The sequence below is a fragment of the Schistocerca cancellata genome, chromosome 12 (assembly GCF_023864275.1).
Source record: "Schistocerca cancellata isolate TAMUIC-IGC-003103 chromosome 12, iqSchCanc2.1, whole genome shotgun sequence".
Classification (NCBI taxonomy): domain Eukaryota; kingdom Metazoa; phylum Arthropoda; class Insecta; order Orthoptera; family Acrididae; genus Schistocerca; species Schistocerca cancellata.
The window spans coordinates 157,351,410-157,373,302 of NC_064637.1; the positions used below are offsets into that span (position 1 = coordinate 157,351,410).

General features: G+C 46.2%; 1 protein-coding gene and 1 pseudogene across 1 annotated transcript in view; both read right to left on the reverse strand.

Annotated features, from left to right (window-relative positions):
* The window catches only part of LOC126109546 (translation initiation factor IF-2), a 719,414-nt gene that overhangs the window by 56,497 nt on the left and 641,024 nt on the right, over nucleotides 1–21,893 (reverse strand). The gene's annotated exons all lie outside the window — the stretch shown is intronic.
* Nucleotides 12,144–12,261, reverse strand: LOC126110077 (5S ribosomal RNA; annotated as a pseudogene).

The window sequence follows — 21,893 nt, forward strand, 5'->3', positions numbered from 1 at the left end:
CAGGTGAGAAAAGCACGGGTAGAATTTCCTATGCCCGATGTTTTCGGAATCGTTGCTGGTTGATGTTCTGTTTCGAGATACTTCATTATTTTCACAAGCTGCGACATCGTCGCGAAAAAACAGTGGTCCATATATGTAATAAGTTTCCTTTAAGTTACGTCTATGGTCACCAACTTTCTGTTAACAGATTACAGGTTTCGAGCTTTAATGACCATCATCAGATCTGTTTCATAAAAACTGCAGCCACTATGGCTGCAGTACATTAGAACTTTGTTTTTATGAAACAGAGCTGATGATGGTCATTAAAGACCGAAACCGGTAATCTGTTAACAGAAAGTTTGTGACCATAGACTTAAATTAAAGGAAACCTAATACTTCATTATGTTTGAACTAAGCATATAACGAAAGGTTTCTGTTATCCCTCATGCAGATATGTGAACTCTTCCAACGATGGAACTGAGGCTTTTGTTCGAGGGACCTATGGTGTATTGTGGTTAAAAGAGGGGCTAAATCAGTTGCACATTTTGTACAGAATCTGACGTATGTGACATAATGCTACTGAATTCTCTGCCATCAGTTGTAATAATTCGATCGATACCTAACCGACTACTACATAAGGAAGACTGTTTGTCTGTAACAACCTAAATTTTGGCGTAATAGTAGTTGGATCTGATGTGACATAACAGACACTTTCGACTACTACATAAAGTTGCTTTAAATTATCCCTCCGTTTCCACATTGATATTTTGAGTTTAGATTTCTTCGCATGATTAAAGTTTTTTTTATTTGGTTTCTCTTTCGAGAATGATTCACAGGAATACTAATATTTATTGAAGACTGAAATACCGCTTATTCGCAGTAGTGTAACAGCTTTTGGACTAACGTTGCAAGGCATGATATGAGAGCGCTACCCACCCCTTTTTTTGACAGTTTCATTTAAATGCATCCTGAAGTGCCACAGTCGATGTACAAGATCGAAAATCTCGATACAGATAGTTTATTTCACCCAAAAGATGTTTTAGTTAATATGCATTGATTCACGAAGGTACACTTCACTGCAAGAATCCAAAGCCAGGTTTTTAGTCTAAGATTAAAATGCAGTCTTTCGGTATACATATGAACCACGTCCTGCTCAGTTTTGATTTTTGAGATTTTCGTTTTCGTGTGTTTTTAGTCCAGTTCAGTCAATAATTATAAACATGATTTGCTTGCGAACAGAAGGAGCAATCTTTGAGGATCCTCGAATTCTATTTTGATGCACTGAATCTTACTTGCCTTCAGTGTCACTGGAAACTATAAAGATGATTTGATATATTACCAGGTGACTAACATAGGGTACAGTAATCTGTTTTCAGCTGTATGTTTCCTAACAACTGCCAGGGACGAAAAAAATTGATTTTCAATATTCCATATAATTACTGACCGAATTTAAAATATCATAATCTACTTACTAAGAAATATTTATGTTAAAGGTTCAACACAATAAGCGAGGTATTTAAAAAATGTGGGTACGTGTCCTGAGGCCGTCTAACTCACAGAGTGCAAATTGAATAAAATATATTAATCCAGTACTTGAGAGTGAGAACACTTCATGATCTCCTACAATCTTAACACATAACGTGAATCCTTTACAAAAACCTTTTCTGACTGACAAAACGTCCCCCTCCCCCCAACCGATGAAAGGAAAAATGTACACCACTTACTACATTTCCATTTTCCTTGTCCTTATGGTAAGTTTTAATTTATTGTTATTATTCACACTGCCCATTTAAATGAAAACTCGTCACTTGAGTCTGTTGTCGTGTACAAGTGGACAGCGAGTACACGAGATTGCAAGCATAACCGAAGACTCTTCACGTTGCCAGTACATACAAAACTGGTGGCTATGATGATTACTGTTTACCAGTGCACTGAATGACGTCTCATCAGTGGAAGTTATATATATATATATATGTTTGCAGATGCATGTGCACTCGTGACCAAAATTAAAGGAGCAAACCGCTATTGCTCCAGTTTGTGTCTAATTCACGGTATACTCATACGAACTGTCTACAGATGTCTGTACAATCGCGTTCTGCACAGAAGGTGGCCTTCTGGTCAGTGGACAACCACGCCAACGATGACACCAGGGGGCCTATCAGACGGGATGGTGTGTGCCAGGCAGCCCCTCACCCACAGTCTCTGTGTGCGGTCACAGGCGGTGTGGTGTGGCACAAGGAAGACACCTGCCAGAGACTCTGCGGTGGAGGGCCATAAGAAGAATGGAAGCAGGTCAGTCGCAAACTGGTGTGGCCCAATGCCTGTTTGTGAACTGTTCTGTTGTTTCTCGGATGTGCCGACAATTTAGAGACACTGAAACATTATCCTGGGCAGGGCCGCGCATGTGTAATATCACAAAGAGAGGAGCGTTACTTAGCTGTAACGGCGCGAGAGTACTGCCTTAGTACTGCACGGCAACTGGGATTTGAAGTCGCACCATCCACTGGACTTGTTATGTCGAGGCAAACGGTGATAGGAGGCCTTTATTGTCAGACACCTGCTGTGTGTGTACTTCTGATGCGTCTTCACAGAAGGGAACGTCTAGGGTGCAATCGTCAACATAGCACCTGGACGTCGAAGAGGAGGGCAATGTTCTTTTCACAGATTAGTACCGTTTTGGTCTAGAGAGCGATTCTCCGAGCATTTGCATCTGGAAGGAACGTGGAACACGTTTTCAGGACCCAAGCATTGTGGAAAGAGGCCGATATCGAGGAGCATCCATAATGGTGTGAGCAAAGGGATTGTGTGGATCACTCTTAACAGCTCTTCATGAAGTGGTATGGGTGAATCAGCGCGGTTTAACTGCTGTCGATATCGTGATGAGATTTTGGGACCTCATGTGTGGCTGTTGCGAGATGGTGTGAACCCAGACTTGTTACTGATGGATGATGATGCTCGACCTCATACAGGACGGGTGGTTGATGTTTTCTTGGAAACAGAGATGTTGCATGGATGCATGCATGGCATGGCGTGGCCTGCTCGCTCTCGCGATTTGAATCCCAAAGAGCACGTCTGGGATGCACTTAGGGGCACAGGTTGCACCATATCAACATCCACCAACCACTCTCCAAGGCTTGTGTGCAGCTGTGAACAGCTCGCCCCCTCGTTTTTGGGTCTATGTTGCAGCCACAAGCGGTCACACCTCATAGTGAGCACGTTGACCAGTTGTCAGAATGTGTGTGCAAACCTGTTGAGTTGGAAAAAAAAACGAAGAACATTTTGGTCTATCGTTACTCATAAAGCAGTTATTTATGTTCTGTATTCTTTACATTGTTTCTACTTTACTATCACCCGTTTATACTGTTTCGTCGAGAAACAAACGCAGCCTTGTAAAATTTCCGTTTGTTGCTTTAATTTTGGACGCCAGTGTATGTACATAGGTATCTATGTACATATATGAATGTATGTGTCCATAAAGTGTGTTCATTTTAACTGAACACATCGAAATATCTCGAAAACTACACGTCAGATCAAAAAAGTTATAGTTCTGCTTCGTTTGTATCAAAGGGGAGCATCCAGCGGTACCACATTCAACGCGCTACCCCACCCCGTACTTGGGCGGTGGGTGGCAAATTTCAAATCTTCAATGGGAAAACCCCATTTTTATTGCAGATTACGATGCAAAATCTGCACACGTGTGAATCATTTTCTTTGTTTCGCGACAAATTCGAAGAACGGAAACTGGCACAGAATCTTAATTTACGATATGCTACTCAGTGGCGTGTGTGACCCCACCTCCATGCAGCGAGGGTAGGACGGGTCAGTATTTCATAATTTCTAACTGGAAATCCATTGACAACGTTGTATTCCTCCAGCACATTGAACAAGGGACTACTGTACGTGCCATCGCGGCCGTGTAGCGAGCTACGACGTATCATCACAGGCAACACATTGCGACCGGAGCTCAGGTATCGTGCAGTCGCACAACATACAGCGGCTCTGAACGCTACAATACTTGCGCAGAGTTTATTGCCTGCACCGCTACCAGTCATTTGGAGAAGGAGGAGAGGAGAGGAGGAGGAGATTAGTGTTTAACGTCCCGTCGACAACGAGGTCATTAGAGACGGAGCACAAGCTCGGATTAGGGAAGGATGGGAAAGGAAGTCGGCCGTGCCCTTTCGAAGGAACCATCCCGGCATTTGCCTGAAGTGATCTAGGGAAATCACGGGAAACCTAAATCAGGATGGCCGGACCCGGGATTGAACCGTCGTCCTCCCGAATGCGAGTCCAGTGTGCTCATTTGGAGAACAGACGTGCAAGTGGACGATGAATATTGCAACCACAGAAGAAAAAACTGGAATGATCCTAGTTGAAAGAGAATGTAGGAGAAATGTCGAGCATTTATAGAGAAAGCTCGCTGTCGTTGGCTCTTTCACAAGTTGTGAACGCTATTATGTCTGATGGCAGCGTACCGACTGGCAGAAGGAAACGAAGCAAAAGTGTTGCAGCAGAAGGTAATGGATACCTGTAGTAGTGGCAGTGCACCGCAACCCACTCATAAGCGCCCGGCAATTACACCCCGAGTCTGGTATGCCTTTAGGTAGTGTCGTCACAGTACTGCGTCGTCATGAGTATCATCCGTACCACGTGACGCTGCATCAACAACTTCATGGCGCCGGTTTCCATAACAGCGTAGTGTTTTGTGAACAGGTACGTCAACAAATGCCGACTACCCCCATATTCTTTGTTGAGGTACTATTTTGCAAAGAGTCTACTTTCACAACCCGCGGCGGAGTTAACTGGCATAACATGCATTACTGGAGTGTAAGCAGTCCCCAATGGTTACGGCAAGTTGACCATCAAAGTCCTTGCTCGGTTAACATATGTGACATTATGCAGATACAATTCATTGGTCCGTATTTCATCCGCGGCACACTGAATAGACGCAAATATCCAACGTTTATGGAACAGGAACCACCGATGCTACTGCAGGATGTTGTCCTGAACATCCGACAAAATATCTGGTTTCAGCATGCCGGTTGCCCAGCGCATTACCCAATTGAAGCACAGGAGGTATTAAATTGCTACACCAGGAAGATGACGTGCTACAGACGGGAAATTTAACCGACAGGACGAACTTGTCGTGATATGCAAATGATTAGCTTCTCAGAGCATTCACACAAGGTTGGCACCGGTGACGGCACCGACAACGTGCTCAGATGGGGAAAGTTTCCAACCGATTTCTCATACACAAACAGCAGTTGACCGGCGTTGCGTGGTGAAACGTTGTTGTGATGCCTCGTGTAAGGAGGAAAAATGCGTACCATCACGTTTCCGACTTTGATAAAGGTGGGATTGTAGCCTATCGCGATTACGGTTTATCGTATCGCGACATTGCTGCTCGCGTCGGTCGAAATCCAATGACTGTTAGCAGAATATGGAATCGGTGGGCTCAGGAGGGTAATACGGAACGCCGTGCTGGATCCCAACGGACTCGTATCACTAGCAGTCGAGATGACAGGCATCTTATCCACATGGCTGTAACGGATCGTGCAGCCACGTCTCGATCCCTGAGTCAACAAATGGGGACGTTTGTAAGACAACTACTATGTGCACGAACAGTTCGACGACGTTTGCAGCAGCATGGACTATCAGCTCGGAGACCATGGCTGCGGTTACCCTTGACGCTGCATCACAGACAGGAGCGCCTGCGATGGTGTACTCAATGACGAACCTGGGTGCACGAATGGGAAAACGTCATTTTTTCGGATGAATCCAGGTTCTGTTTACTGCATCATGATGGTCGCATCTTTGTTTGGCGACATGGCGGTGAACGCACGTTGGAAGCGTGTATTCGTCATCGCGATACTGGCGTATCACCCGGGGCGATGGTATGGGGTGCCATCGGTTACACGCCTCGGTCACCTCTTGTTCGCATTGACGGCACTTTGAACAGTGGACGTTACATTTCAGATGTGTTAGCACCCGTGGCTCTACCCTTCATTCGATCCCTGTGAAACCCTACATTTCAGCAGGATAATGCACGGCCGCATGTTGCAGGTCCTGTACGGGTATTTCTGGATACAGAAAATGTTCGACTGCTGCCCTGGCCAGCACATTCTCCAGATCTCTCACCAACTGAAAACGTCTGGTCAGTGGTAGCCGAGCAACTGGCTCGTCACAATAGGCCAGTCACTACTCTTGATGAACTGTGGTATCGTGTTGAAGCTGCATGGGCAGCTATACCTGTACACGCCATCCTAGCTCTGTTTGACTCAATACCCAGGCGCATCAAGGCCGTTATTACGGCCAGAGGTGGTTGTTCTGGGTACTGATTTCTCAGGATCTATGCAGCCAAACTGCGTGAAAATGTAATCACATGTCAGTTCTAGTATAATATATTTGTCCAATGAATACCCGTTTATCATCTCCATTTCTTCTTGGTGTAGCAATTTTAATGACTAGTAGTGTATGTATGCGTATGTACAAGGATGGTTTGACAAGTGCTGTAAATTTTCATAAAAGGATGCGAAATTTTGTTGCGCCTTTGTGTTAGCAAGCTTGATTATTCCAAGGATCGTGTGAAGAATTTCAACAATTTACACCATATAGTTCATTGTTGAGAGCTGTCTGAATTGGTCTGTATGTCAACTGCGATTGAAAATGGACAAAACCTAGTTTTGTTCTGCCATTAAACATTTTCATTTGAGGAGTTGGACTCCCACACAGATGAAGAGAGAACTGGATGAAGTTCAGAGAGATTCTGCACTGTCATTGATCATTTACTACTGGTTTGTCACACAAGCAGCGAAGATGAAGCGCCCTGTGGCCGTAAAATTGAGGTCTCCACAAACGAAACCATTGACTCAATCCGTGATATGGCAACGGTGAATAAAAACTCGTGAGATTTCTGAGACCATAGGCATCTCAACTAAGTGAGTGCATAATATCTCGCACAGAGAATGGCGAAAATGAATGAACAGCGCTTCGAATTGGTTCCTCATCCACCCTATTCACCAGACATTGCCCGAAGACACTTGTTTTTCTTCCCTACCTTGAAACTTTCGCTTGCTGACAAGGAATTTGATCATATGAGGAAGTGATACTTGCAGTCACCGAGTATTTTGCAGTCTGACAGGCCCTGTTCTTGTGATTGGGAAGAAAAAGTTGGAAGATCACTGGACCACGTGTCTATGCGTCAAAGGAGACAATGTCGAGAAGTAAGGTGAACTGTCTACGAAACAACTCACAGCTTTACTTCTGCCAGTACCTCGGGTGGAAATGATGTTTATGTTGATCTCTATTCCAATTTTCTGTACATGTGCCGGATTTCTCATGTGCCGTTCCGAGAAATCCGGCACATGTACAGAAAATTGGAATAGAGATCAACATAAACATCATTTCCACCCGAGGTACTGGCAGAAGTAAAGCTGTGAGTACCGGGCGTGAGTCGTGCTTCGGTAGCTCAGATGGTAGAGCACTTGCCCGCGAAAGGCAAAGGTCCCGAGTTCGAGTCTCGGTCGGGCACACAGTTTTAATCTGCCAGGAAGTTTCATCATTTCCACCCTTTTTATTGCTCATGAAAACCACACATTACATGTTGTACCACCATACAGCTTGACCTTCAGAGGTGGTGGTCCAGACTGCTGTACACACCGGTACCTCTAATACCCAGTAGCACGTGCTCTTGCACTGACTCCCGTCTCCGGCCATCCTGATTTAGGTTTTCCGTGATTTCCCTAAATCGTTTCAGGCAAATGCCGGGATGGTTCCTTTGAAAGGGCACGGCCGATTTCCTTCCCCATCCTTCCCTAACCGGAGCTTGCGCTCCGTCTCTAATGACCTCGTTGTCGACGGGACGTTAAACACCACTAACCTAACCTTGCACTGACGCATGCCGGGGCATACTATCGCCAAGTCCATCAAGGAACTGTTAGTCCAGATTGTCCCACTCCTCAACAGCGATTCGGCGTAGATCCCTCATAGTGGTTGGTGGGTCACGTCCTCTTTAAACAGTCCTTATCAATTTATCCTAAGCATCTTCGATAGGGTTCATGTCTGGAAAACATGCTGGCGATCTAGTCTAGCGATGTAGCGATACCGTTATCCTGAAGGAAGTCATTCACAAGGTGTGCACAATAGGGGCGCAAATTGTTGTCTATGAAGAGGAGTGCCTCGCCAATATGCTGCCGATACGGTTGCACTATCGGTCGGATAATGGCATTCACGTATCGTACAGCCGTGACGGCACCTTCCACCAGCGGCGTACGTCGGCCCCGCATAATGCCACCCCAAAACAGCAGAGAACCTCCTTGCTGCACTCGCTGGACAGTGTGTCTAAGGCGTTAGGACTGACCGGGTTGCCTCCAAACACGTCTCCGACGGTTGTCAGGTTGAAGGCATATGCGACACTCATCGGGGAAGAGAACGTGATGCCAATCCTGAGCGGTGCATTCGGCTTGTTGTTGGGCCCATCTGTACCGCGCTGCATGGTGTAGTGGTTGCAAAGATGGACCTCGCCATGGACATCGGGAGTGAAGTTGCGCATCATGCAGCCTGTTGCACACACGACGTCGTGTGGGTGCGCGAAAATAATTATTCAACATGGTGCAATTGCTGTCAGGGTTCCTCCGAGCTATAATCCGTAGGTAGCGGTCATCCACTGTAGTAGTAGCCCTTGGACGGCCTCAGCGAGGCATGTCATCGACAGTTCATGTCTCTCTGTATCTCCTCCATGTCGCCGGCCGAAGTGGCCGTGCGGTTCTAGGCGCTGCAGTCTGGAACCGCGAGACCGCTACGGTCGCAGGTTCGAATCCTGCCTCGGGCATGGATGTGTGTGATGTCCTTAGGTTAGTTAGGTTTAACTAGTTCTAAGCTCTAGGGGACTAACGACCTGAAATGTTGAGTCCCATAGTGCTCAGAGCCATTTGAACCAACCTCCATGTCAGAACAACATTGCTTTGGTCCACTCCGAGACACCTGGATATTTCCCTTGTTGAGAGCCCTTCCTGGCACAAAGGGACGCGATGGCTCCGCAGTATTGACCGTATAGGCATGATTGAACTACAGACAACACGAGCCGTGTACCTCCTTCCTGGTGGAATGGCTGGAACTGATCGGCTGTCGGACCCCCTCCGTCTAATAGGCGCTGCTCATGAAAGGTTGTGACACCTTTAGGTGGGTTCGCTGATGTCTCTGAACAGTGAAAGGGACTGTGTCTGTGATACAATATCAACGTCTATCTTCAGGAGTTCTGGGAACCGGGGTGATGCAAAACGTTTTTTGATGCGTGTTTATGTATATAACTTGTGTGAGAAAAGTAATGAGATGACAACACTGCGAGCGATCTGCAATCCTGTGTCGTTCTACTTGTGTGTTCATCCCTTCCAGATTCTCAGTCCGAGGTTCTACTCTGTACAGCTCTCACGTAATTTTTGAGAGCGGCGTCAGTGAAGTTGTGTGTTATGAAAATGGAACAGCAACGTTATGAAATCAAGTTTTCTCTTAAACTTGGGGAATCTGCGTGGGTGGCGTTTGAAAAGTTTGAAACATGCCTATGGGAAACTTTACTTATCAAGACCATACGTTTCTCGCTGGCCCAAGTCATTTCTTGGAAGGCCGACAACACGTTGAAGATGAACCTAGCTAAGGGAGACCTTGAACTTCTAAAAATCTATGAAAACGTCGAACTCGTGCGTGCTCTTGTGAGATCACACCGACTTCTAACAATAAGCGTGATGGGTGACATTTTAAACACTTTTATTGAACATTAAATTTTGTCCGAAGATTTGGATATGTGAAAGGCTGATGCTGGAAAACCTTAACTGAGCTGTAGAGCAATCTAAGAAACGTCTGCATTGATTTTGTTCAGGGGTTTGCCAATGACCACGAATGGTTCAATGAAGTGATCACAGTTGACGAATCCTGGATTATTTTTTTTTTAGTACAATCCTGAGACTAAGCGGCAAAGTAAGGAGTGACACACGGAGACATCTGCTCGACCAAAAAAAAGCTCGAATGAGGAAATCGAAGATCAAAAGAATGCTGATTTGCTTTTTTGATGGGAGGAGTATCGTGCAGAAAGGATTTCTACCCCCAGTACAAGCTGTCAACCGAGTGTTTCACAAAGACGTCTTTGAAAGACTCAGAAAAAGAACGAATCGAGGGAGACCGGATACTGCAGACAATTGGATGCTGCGTCAAGAGAACGCCCCATGTCAAATGGCCACCTCCAATAATGGATTTTTGACCCCAAAAGACACTCCTGTTCCCACAACCCCGCCCCCCTAGTCACCTGATCTGAGTCTTTGTCACTTTTTTCTTTTACCAAAATTGAAAAATGTCTTACAAGTCTATCATCGCTGCTACCACGACTGGGATCAACAAATCGGGCGGTGTACAGCTGCTGAAGGGAACTCCTTTGAAAGGGGGGCAACATTGTTGTTTGAAAAAACCAAAATCTTTGTTAGATAAAAAATCGGCCTCATTACTTCTCTCTCAATCCACTCATATGTGTGTACACTGAAGCACCAAAGAAACTGGTATACGGATGCGTATTCGAGTACAGAGATATGTAAACATGCAGAATACGGCACTGCTTTCGGCAACCCATATACAGGGTGCTACAAAAAGGTACGGCCAAACTTTCAGGAAACATTCCTCACACACAAATAAAGAAAAGATGTTATGTGTACATGTGTCCGGAAACGCTTAATTTCCATGTTAGAGCTCATTTTAGTTTCGTCAGTATGTACTGTACTTCCTCGATTCTGATGATCAAATTGTAAATTTTCACAATCAACACGTCTGGGCTGACGAGAATCCGCACGCAATTGTGCAATCACCTCATCAACAGAGATTTTCTGTGAACGTTTGGGCAGGCATTGTTGGTGATGTCTCGATTGGGCCCCATGTTCTTCCACCTACGCTCAATGGAGCATGTTATCATGATTTCGTACGGGATACTCTACCTGTGCTGCTAGAACATGTGCCTTTACAAGTACGACACAACATGTGGTTCATGCACGATGGAGCTCCTGCACATTTCAGTCGAAGTGTTCGTACGCTTCTCAACAACAGATTCGGTGACCGATGGATTGGTAGAGGCGGACCAATTCCATGGCCTCCACGCTCTCCTGACGTCAACCCTCCTGACTTTCATTTATGGGGGCATTTGAAAGCTCTTGTCTACGCAACCCCGGTATCAAATGTAGAGACCCTTCGTGCTCGTATTGTGGACGGCTGTGATACAATACGCCATTCTCCAGGGCTGCATCAGCACATCAGGGATTCCATGCGACAGAGGGTGGATGCATGTATCCTCGCTAACGGAGGACATTTTGAATATTTGCTGTAACAAAGTGTTTGAAGTCACGTTGGTACGTTCTGTTGCTGTGTGTTTCAATTCCATGATTAATGTGATTTGAAGAGAAGTAACAAAATGAGCTCTAACATGGAAAGTAAGCGTTTCCGGACACATGTCTACATAACATGTTTTCTTTCTTTGTGTGTGAGGAATGTTTCCTGAAGGCTTGGCCGTACCTTTTTGTAACACCCTGTATAAGACAAGTGTCTGGCGGAGGTTACTGCTGCTACAAAGGCAGGTTATCATTATTTAAGTGAGTTTGAACGTGGTGTTGTAGTCGGCGCACGAACGATGGGACACAGCATCTCCGAGGTAGCGATGATGTGGGAATTTTTCCGTTTAACCATTTCACGAGTGTACTGTGAGTAGCAGGAATCTGGTAAAACATCGAATTTCGGACATTGCTGCGACCGGAAAAAGATCCTGCAAGAACAGGATCGACGAAGACTGGAGAGAATCGTTCAACGATTTTGGAAATGGCTCCAGATTTTAGTGCTGTGACGTCAGCAAGTGTCAGAGTGTAAACCATTCAACGAAACGTAATGGATATGGGCATTCGGAGCCAAAGACCCACTCGTGTATCCCTGATGACTGAGAGCACTCCGTCTTCAGGCCACAAGTGGCCCATCGGTACCATCCGACCGCCGTGTCATCCTCTGCTGAGGATGCTGATAGGAGGGGCGTGTGGTCAGAACACCGCACTCCCGGGCGTTATGATGGTTTTCTTTGACCGGAGCCGCTACTATTCGGTCGAGTAGCTCCCCATATGGCATCACGAGGCTGAGTGCACCCCGAAAAATGGCAACAGCGCATGGCGGCCCAGATGGTCACCCATCCAAGTGCCGGCCACGCCCGACAGCGCTTAACTTTGGTGATCTGGCGGGAACCGGTGTATCCACTGCGGCAAGGCCGTTGCCGTTATCCTTGATGACTGCACGACACACAGCTTTACTCCTCGCCTGGGCGAGGGTTGTTGATGACTTGAAACATGTTGCCTGGTGGGACGAGCGTCGTTTCAAATAGTATCGAGCAGATGGACGCGTACGGGTATGGCGAGAACTTCATGAATCCATAGACCCTGCATATCAGCAGGGGGCTGTTCAGGTTAGTGGAGGCTCTGTAATGGTGTGGGGGTGTGTGCAGATGGAGTGATATGGGACCCCTGATAGGTCTAGATACGTCTCTGACAGGTGATACGTACGTAAGCTTCTTGTCTCATCACCTGCATCCATTCCATTGTGCTTTCCGACCAACTTGGGCAATTCCAGATGGACAATGCGACACGCCACACGTTCAAAATTGCTACAGAATGGCTCCAGGGACACTATTGTGACTTTATACGCTTCCGCTGGCCACCAAACTCCCCAGACATGAACATTATTGAGCATATCTGGGATGCATTGCGATGTGCTTTTTGGAAGAGATCTCCACCACCTCGTGCTCTTACGGATTTATGGACAGCTCTGCAGGATTCATGGCGTCAGTTCCCTCGAGCACTGCTTCAGACATTAGTCCAGTCCATGCCACATCGTGTTGCGGCACTTCTGCGTGCCCCACACGATATAAGGGAGGTGTACCAGTTTCTTTGACTCTTCAGTGCGTTTGTAAGGTATGTAGAAATTTATGTATGTGTGTAAAGATGTACAGGGTGGTCCATTGATAGTGACCGGGCCAAATATCTTACGAAATAAGCATCAAACGAAAAAAGTACAAACAACGAAATTCGTCAAGCTTGAAGGGGGAAACCAAATGGCGCTATGGTTGGCCCACTAGATAGCGCTGCCAGAGGTCAAACGGATATCAACTGCGTTTTTTTTAAAACAAGAATCCCCATTTTTATTACATATTCGTGTAGTACGTAAAGAAATATGAATGTTTTAGTTGGTCCATTATAATTATCCGGGCTGTTATGCCGTGGTCGGTTGATGAATTCTGTGGTGATTCCCAACGTTTCGTCTCCGACTGCGGGAGACATCTTCAAGGGGGTCCGTAGCTCGATGGAAGGTCCAACACACACACTGGCTCGCTACTGACTGCCGCTAAATTCCGTGTCCGCGTGCCCCCGTGCCGCGGCGTGACGTCACGTGTTTTGAAAACGTCAGTGCAATTGGCCGCTGTCCGTCGCCGACGATCGCCGTTGCCATCACCCAGTAGTGGACGGGTGGTACACCTTCTTTAATATAGGAAGCTGAATAAGGACCCCACTAACAACGTTCTCAGAACTGTGTCGCGGTTAATAAAAAGTCCTCCATTGAAGAGAGTGTACAGAAAGGTCTCTGCAATTCGGTTGCGCTACCACCGAGGCTTTATGGATTGCCCAAAATTCATAAAGAAAATGTGCCGTTAAGACCGATACTAAGTGCCGGTGGTTCGCCCACCTACTCGTTAGCCAAGTTTTTGACTACGCTATTAAAACCACATGTGGGCCGTTCGGACTCTTATATAAAGAATTCGACACATTTCATCAGCAGATTGAATGGCATAGTGGTCCAGCCGGAGGACATATTGGTCAGCTTCGATGTGGTATCGCTGTTTACCATGGTTCCACTTAATGATGTATTGGAACAGCTGGATCGAATTTTTCCTGCCGATATTTTAGACCTGTTTAAGTGTTGTTTGACGACCACATACTTCAAGTGGAATGAACAGTTTTATGAGCAAACGGATGGCGTGGCTATGGGAAGCCCCCTAAGTCCCGTAATTGCAAACTTCTTTATGGAGAAATTCGAAGAACAGGCCTTAGGTACTGCCAGCAAGAAACCAAATGTATGGTTCCGATACGTGGATGACACGTTTGTGCTGTGGAGACATGGTAGGGAGGAACTAAGCCGGTTCCACGAACATCTGAACAGTATAAACTCGAGAATTCAATTTACAATGGAGGAGTAGGTAGACGGCAAGTTACATTTCCTCGATGTGCTTGTTTTTAGAAACGAAAATGGTAGTTTGGGCCACTCAGTGTACCGCAAACCCACGCACACGGACCGTTATTTGCACCGGGATTCGAACCACCACCCACAACAGAAGCGGGGTGTTATCAAGACGTTAGCGGACAGAGCTAGAAATATTTGTGAACCTGAGTTGCTCGACGCTGAGATGGAACATCTCCACAATGCACTAATGAAGAACGGATATTCGTCCGCCGAAATAAAACGTGCGTTGAGGCAGCCACGCAGAAATCATACTGACGTACAGGCTACTGCAAAATCTAAGGTTTTCCTGCCGTTTGTTAAAAATGTAACGGAAAGAATAGGGAGGATCTTGACGAAGCGGAATATTACCGTAATTTACAAGCCCAGCAGGAAGATACAGGAATACCTTAAGCCTGCCAAGGACGCTCGCAAACCATTGGAAAAATCTGGAGTGTTCAGGATCCCATGCAGCTGTGGTGATGTTTATGTGGGTACCACTAAAAGAACTGTTTCTAAACGTTTGGAAGAGCACAAGGGAAATTGTAGAGGAGGAGAAACGGAACGATCAGCTGTTGCGGAGCATGCTTTCCAGCCAGGGAACCACAATATTCGTTTCGAGGAGACGCAAGTACTAGCGGCCACGAGCGGCTATTACGAAAGGCTCTACAGGGAGGCAATCGAAATCGCTAAACACCCAAATAATTTCAACCGAAAGGAGGAGGGCGTCAAATTAAACGGTATATGGAAGCCGGTGTTAAAGAAGACGTGTACCACCCGCCCACTACTGGGTGATGGCAACGGCGATCGTCGGCGACGGACAGCGGCCAATTGCACTGACGTTTTCAAAACACGTGACGTCACGCCGCGGCGCGGGGGCGCGCGGACACGGAATTTAGCGGCAGTCAGTAGCGAGCCAGTGTGTGTGTTGGACCTTCCATCAAGCTACGGACCCCCTTGAAGATGTCTCCCGCAGTCGGAGACGAAACGTTGGGAATCACCACAGAATTCATCAACCGACCACGGCATAACAGCCCGGATAATTATAATGGACGTGATATTTCCGGCCGTGAAATTCTACATTTTAGTATGTTTTAGTTGGACCACTTTTTTCGCTTTGTGATAAATGGCGCTGTAACAGTCACAAACGTATAAGTACGTGGTATCACGTAACATTCCGCCAGTGCGGACGGTATTTGCTTCGTGATACATTACCCGTGTTACAATGCACCGTTTACCAATTGCGGAAAAGGTCGACATTGCGTTGATGTATGGCTATTGTGATCAAAATGACCAACGGGCGTGTGCTATGTATGCTGTTCGGTATCCTGGACGACATCGTCCAAGTGTACGCATCGTTCGCCGTATAGTTATGTCATTTAAGGAAACAGGAAGTGCTCAACCACATGTGAAACGTCAACCACGACCTGTAACAAATGCTGCTGCTCAAGTACGTGTTTTAACTGCTGTCGCGGCTAATCCTCACATGTGTAGCAGACAAATTGCGCGAGAATCGAGAATCTGAAAAACGTCGGTGTTGAGAATGCTACATCAACATCGATTGCACTCGGGCCATATTTCTATGCACCAGGAATTGCATGGCGACGACTTTGAACGTCGTATACAGTTCTGCCACTGGGCACAAGAGAAATTACAGGACGATGACAGATTTTTTGCACGCTTTCCATTTAGCGACGAAGCGTCATTCACCAACAGCGATAACGTAAACCGGCATAATATGCAGTATTGGGCCAGCCGGAGTGGCCGTGCGGTTCTGGGCGCTACAGTCTGGAGCTGAGCGGCCGCTACGATCGCAGGTTCGAATCCTGCCTCGGGCATGGATGTGTGTGATGTCCTTAGGTTAGTTAGGTTTAATTAGTTCTAAGTTCTAGGCGAATGATGACCTCAGAAGTTAAATTGCATAGTGCTCAGAGCCATTTGAACCATTTTTTTGCACTATTGGGCAACGGAAAATCCACGATGGCTGCGACAAGTGGAACATCAGCGACCTTGACGGGTTAATGTATGGTGCGGCATTATGGGAAGAAGGATAATTGGCCCCCATTTTATCGATGGCAATCTAAATGGTGCAATGTACCCTGATTTCCTACGTAATGTTCTACCGATTTTACTAGAAGATGTTTTGCTGCAAGACAGAATGGCGATGTACTTCCAACATGATGGATGTTCGGCAGATAGCTCGCGTGCTGTTAAAGCGGTATTGAATAGCATATTTCATGACAGGTGGGTTGGTTGTCGGAGCACCATACCGTGGTCCGCACGTTCACCTGATCTGACGTCCCCGGATTTCTTTCTGTGGCGAAAGTTGAAGAATATTTGCTATCGTGATCCACCGACAGCGGCTGACAACATAGGTCAGCGCATTGTCAATGCACGTGCGAACATTACGGAAGGCCAAATGCACTGAGGTTGACGGACATCATTTTGAGCATTTATTGCATTAACGTGGTATTTACTGGTAATTACGCTGTAACAGCATGCGTTCTCAGAAATGATAAGTTCACAAAGGTACATGTATCACTTTGTAACAACTAAAATGAAATGTTCCAGCGAACCTACGTCCTGTATTTTAATTTAAAAAACCTACCTGTTACCAACTGTTCGTCTAAAAGTGTGAGCCACATGTTTGTGACTATTACAGCGCCATCTATCACAAAGCGAAAAAAGTGGTCAAACTATAACATTCATGTTTCTTTACATAGTTCACGAATAGATAATAAAAAATGGAGGTTCCTATTAAAAAAAAAACGCAGTTGATATGCGTTTGACCTATGGCAGTGCCATGTAGCGGGCCAACCATAGCAGGAGAGCTCCTGTAAAGTTTGGAAAGTAGGAGACGAGGTACTGGCAGAAATAAAGCTGTGAGTACCGGGCGTGAGTCGTGCTTCGGTAGCTCAGTCGGTAGAGCACTTGCCCGCGAAAGGCAAAGGTCCCGAGTTCGAGTCTCGGTCGGGCACACAGTTTTAATCTGCCAGGAAGTTTCATATCAGCGCACACTCCGTTGCAGAGTGAAAATCTCATTCTGGAAACACCCCCCAGGCTGTGGCTAAGCCATGTCTCCGCATATCCTTTCTTTCAGGAGTGCTAGTTCTGCAAGGTTCGCAGGAGAGCTCCTGTAAAGTTTGGAAAGTAGGAGACGAGGTACTGGCAGAAGTAAAGCTGTGAGTACCGGGCGTGAGTCGTGCTTCGGTAGCTCAGATGGTAGAGCACTTGCCCGCGAAAGGCAAAGGTCCCGAGTTCGAGTCTCGGTCGGGCACACAGTTTTAATCTGCCAGGAAGTTTCATATCAGCGCACACTCCGCTGCAGAGTGAAAATCTCATCCTGGAAACATCCCCCAGGCTGTGGCTAAGCCATGTCTCCGCATATCCTTTCTTTCAGGAGTGCTAGTTCTGCAAGGTTCGCAGGAGAGCTCCTGTAAAGTTTGGAAAGTAGGAGACGAGGTACTGGCAGAAGTAAAGCTGTGAGTACCGGGCGTGAGTCGTGCTTCGGTAGCTCAGTTGGTAGAGCACTTGCCCGCGAAAGGCAAAGGTCCCGAGTTCGAGTCTCGGTCGGGCACACAGTTTTAATCTGCCAGGAAGTTTCATAGCGCCATCTGGTTTCCCCCTTCAAGCTGGACGAGTTTCGTTCTTTGTAGTTTTTTCGTTTGACGATTATTTCGTGAGATATTTGGCCCGGTCACGATCAATGGACCACCCTGTATATGAACATGTATATCTGTACTACATCGCGGGTTTACACTCGTGTTCTCGTGTGTTAGAGAGAAAGACTCGACGAGTAAGATGTGACGTCAGCACCACCGTCCACAGACCCGTCATACCCGCTGAACTACTGTGAGGAGGATGGAAACAGGTGCAGCGCCGACGAAACGGCGGCGCCTTGATTTCTAACGTATGCAACCCTCAACACTAGACTCGCACTCGCTCAAACGCCGGTCAGTCGCGGAGGCAGCGAGAAGGCCGCAGCAACGGCTTAACTGGGGCGACATCTGCCTCCAGCTGGAGCTTCGCGCACGGAACAGCGGCCGCCGTGTGTCTCTGGAGCGGCGGAACTGCGGGATGGCGGGGCGGGGAAACTTGAGCGCCGCGTAGGCGCGAGCGGCTAATCAAATCAGCCGCAACCGCCTCCCCTCCCCTCCCCCCGCTGCCCCGCCACAACTTGGCCGTGCCGGTAACGGGCCGCCCTGGGCCCGCTGCCGCTCCTTAGCTCGCAACTTGAGGGAGGGGTGGCCTCCCTCCCTCCGTCCCTGCTCCCCCCCCCCTCCCTGGCCAGATCAATACCGCGCCGCTCCACAGCCCCACAGACGCCTCGGCCCTTCCAGGCGGCGGCAATCGGCGCCAGGTTGAGCTCGCAGCCTGAAGCCTGCAGGGGGCTCCCCTCTCCTACCCGACCTACCTCTCAGAACAAAGCATTCCACTCAGTACCTCACAGACGCTTATGGAAGCTGCATCTGTGTGGGCTAAATTCTGTGTTGGTGTGTGGCCACAGTTGTGTTATCAAAACTAGACATAGTTGTCTCACTGGGAATTCCGCGATCGTTCATTAAGTAAAATATGGAGTTTCAGTCTTCGATCGCTATTCTTTATTTTCAATTACCGGTTTCGGGCTAGCTGCCCATCTTCAGATCTGTTAGACAATGTTAAAAATGTAATTAATAAGAGAGATACAGTTAGTGAAAAAATATCTTAGTTTACAAAAAGAAATTTTGGAACGTATAAAATGCCAACATACCATATGTTGTAGTTACAGAGTAACTTGTCCGTACAGAACACACAGTTCACTGTCATAAGTAAAGTAAATTTCAATCTGTTAAAACATTATATCGCAGTATTTAAGAGTAACCTGATTGGTAACAGTAACCTGATTGGTATAATATATACGGCGAAATAATAACAGATGCACAATTGTTATAGGTAGAGGGCACTTTTTACTGTTACCAATCAGGTTACTCTTAAATACTGCGATATAATGTTTTAACAGATTGAAATTTACTTTACTTATGACAGTGAACTGTGTGTTCTGCACGGACAAGTTACTCTGTAACTACAACATATGGTATGGTGGCATTTTATACGTTCCAAAATTTCTTTTTGTAAACTAAGATATTTTTTCACTAACTGTATCTCTCTTATTAATTACATTTTTAACATTGTCTAACAGATCTGAAGATGGGCAGCTAGCCCGAAACCGGTAATTGAAAATAAAGAATAGCGATCGAAGACTGAAACTCCATATTTCACAGTTGTGTTGCCTTCAAGAGTGCTGCAATATGACTGCAATGTACGGCAATACTGCGCTACGGACCAGCTGTATTTTTCTATGGTACACCAATATGCTGCCGCAAAAGTAGACAGCAAAGGGATAGCTGAAGTTTTAGCTCTCGCCCTTAAGAAACCATTCTCCTGGAGGATCGTACAGACATCATCTCACTACAGCACAAACTCCTATATGGAGGACACACAAACACACATCACTGGTGCAGAAAAGTTTGTTGTTGTTGTAGTCTTCAGTCCAGAGACTGGTTTGATGCAGCACTCCATGCTACTCTATCCTGTGCAAGCTTCATCTCCCAGTACCTACTGCAACCTACATCCTTCTGAATTTGCTTAGTGTATTCATCTCTTGGTCTCCCTCTACAATTTTTACCCTCCACACTGCCCTCCAGTACTAAAGTTGTGCTCCTTGATGCCTCAGAACATGTCCTACCAACCGGTCCCTTCCTCTAGTCAAGTTGTGCCACAAACTCCTCTTTTCCCCAATTCTATTCAATACTTCATCATTAGTTGTGTGATCTACCCATCTAATCTTCAGCATTATTCTGTAGCACCACATTTCGAAAGCTTCTACTCTCTTCCTGTTCAAACTATTTATCGTCCACGTTTCACTTCCATACATGGCTACACTCCACACAAATACTTTCAGAAACGACTTCCTGACACTTAAATCTATACTCGATGTTAACAAATTTCTCTTCTTCAGAAGCGCTTTCCTTGCCATTGCCAGTCTACATTGTATATCCTCTCTTCTTCGACCATCATCAGTTATGTTGCTCCCCAAATAGCAAAACTCCTTTACTACTTTAAGTGTCTCATATGCTAATCTAATTCCCTCAGCATCACCCGACTGAATTCCACTACATTCCATTATCCTCGTTTTGCTTTTGTTGATGTTCATCGTATATCCTCCTTTCAAGACACTGTCCATTCCGTTCAACTGCTCTTCCAAGTCCTTTGCTGCCTCTGACAGTATTACAATATCATCAGCGAACCTCAAAGGTTTTATTTCTTCTCCATAGGTCTGATGCCACCTGTTTCAGTATACACAAGCAGCCCTTAGCCGCAATCTTTAATTTTTAACTAGAAGTGACAGTAAAGCTTTTACGTAGGATGTTTTATTATGCTCAAAATGGTTCAAATGGCTCTGAGCACTATGGGACTTAACATCTGTGGTCATCAGTCCCCTAGAACTTAGAACTATTTAAACCTAACTAACCTAAGGACATCACACACATCCATGCCCGAGGCAGGATTCGAACCTGCGACCGTAGCAGACGCGCGGTTCCGGACTGAGCGCCTAGAACCGCTAGTTTTATTATGTGACGTAGCCTTTTTGGTGTTAAAATTGTATGACCAAAGCTGCAATGCTCAACGTGTTACGTATGTAATATAAATTCTACTATAAGATCCATTGCAACTAGTGGGCTGTCTTTACTAAAAAAAATATTTTAACGGTTGCTGCGCACAGCTATGTTTAAAGTTGTATCTGAACGAGTTGAAACCAAACAAGTCGGAAAGACTAGATGAACCCTTGGCACTGACCTCTTACGTGCCTTCTGGATCCCATATAAGAAAAGTAATACAATGCACCCATAAAATTAAAGATCAATATCCGTAACATCTGGAACACATTCTGACTTCGAGTCTAATGAATTCACTTGAGACGGAAAAGCTTCCGTCCGCAAGTCAGCAAGGGATTTGGAAACCTTCGCTTATGAGGGAATTTGGCTTGTCCTCATTCTCACACAGCCTGCGCAGTATGGATGAGGAGCAACAGGCAGATTCCGTATTCCTAGATTTGTGGAAAGCATTTGGCGCATTGTGGTACTGCAGGCTGTCAACAAAGATCCGAGCAGCAGGATTAGGTTCCCTGAGATGTGAATGACTTCAAGACTGCTTAAATGACAGAACACACACGTTCTCCTTGACGGCAAGTGTTCATTAGAGACAAGGGTACCGGCAGGGGTGCCCCAGGCAAGTGTGATAGGACAGCTGTTTATTCTTTATATACATAAATGATCTGGCCGATAGCCTGCGATTGTTTGCTGATGACACTGTGATGTACGGGAAGGTCTCGGCGCTCAGTAACTGTAGAAAGATACAAGGTTACTGTGACGAATGTCACCTTGCCCTAAATGTAGAAAAATATAAATTAGCACAGATGAGTAGGAAAAACCAGTCCTGTAATGTTCGAATACAAGACTAGTAGTGTGCTGCTAGACAGTTACGTCGATTAAATGTCTAGGCATGACGTTGCAAAGTGATATGAAATGGCACGAGCACATAATGATGGTAGTGGAGAAGGCGAGTGGTCGACTTCGATTCATTGGTAGAATTCTAGGAAA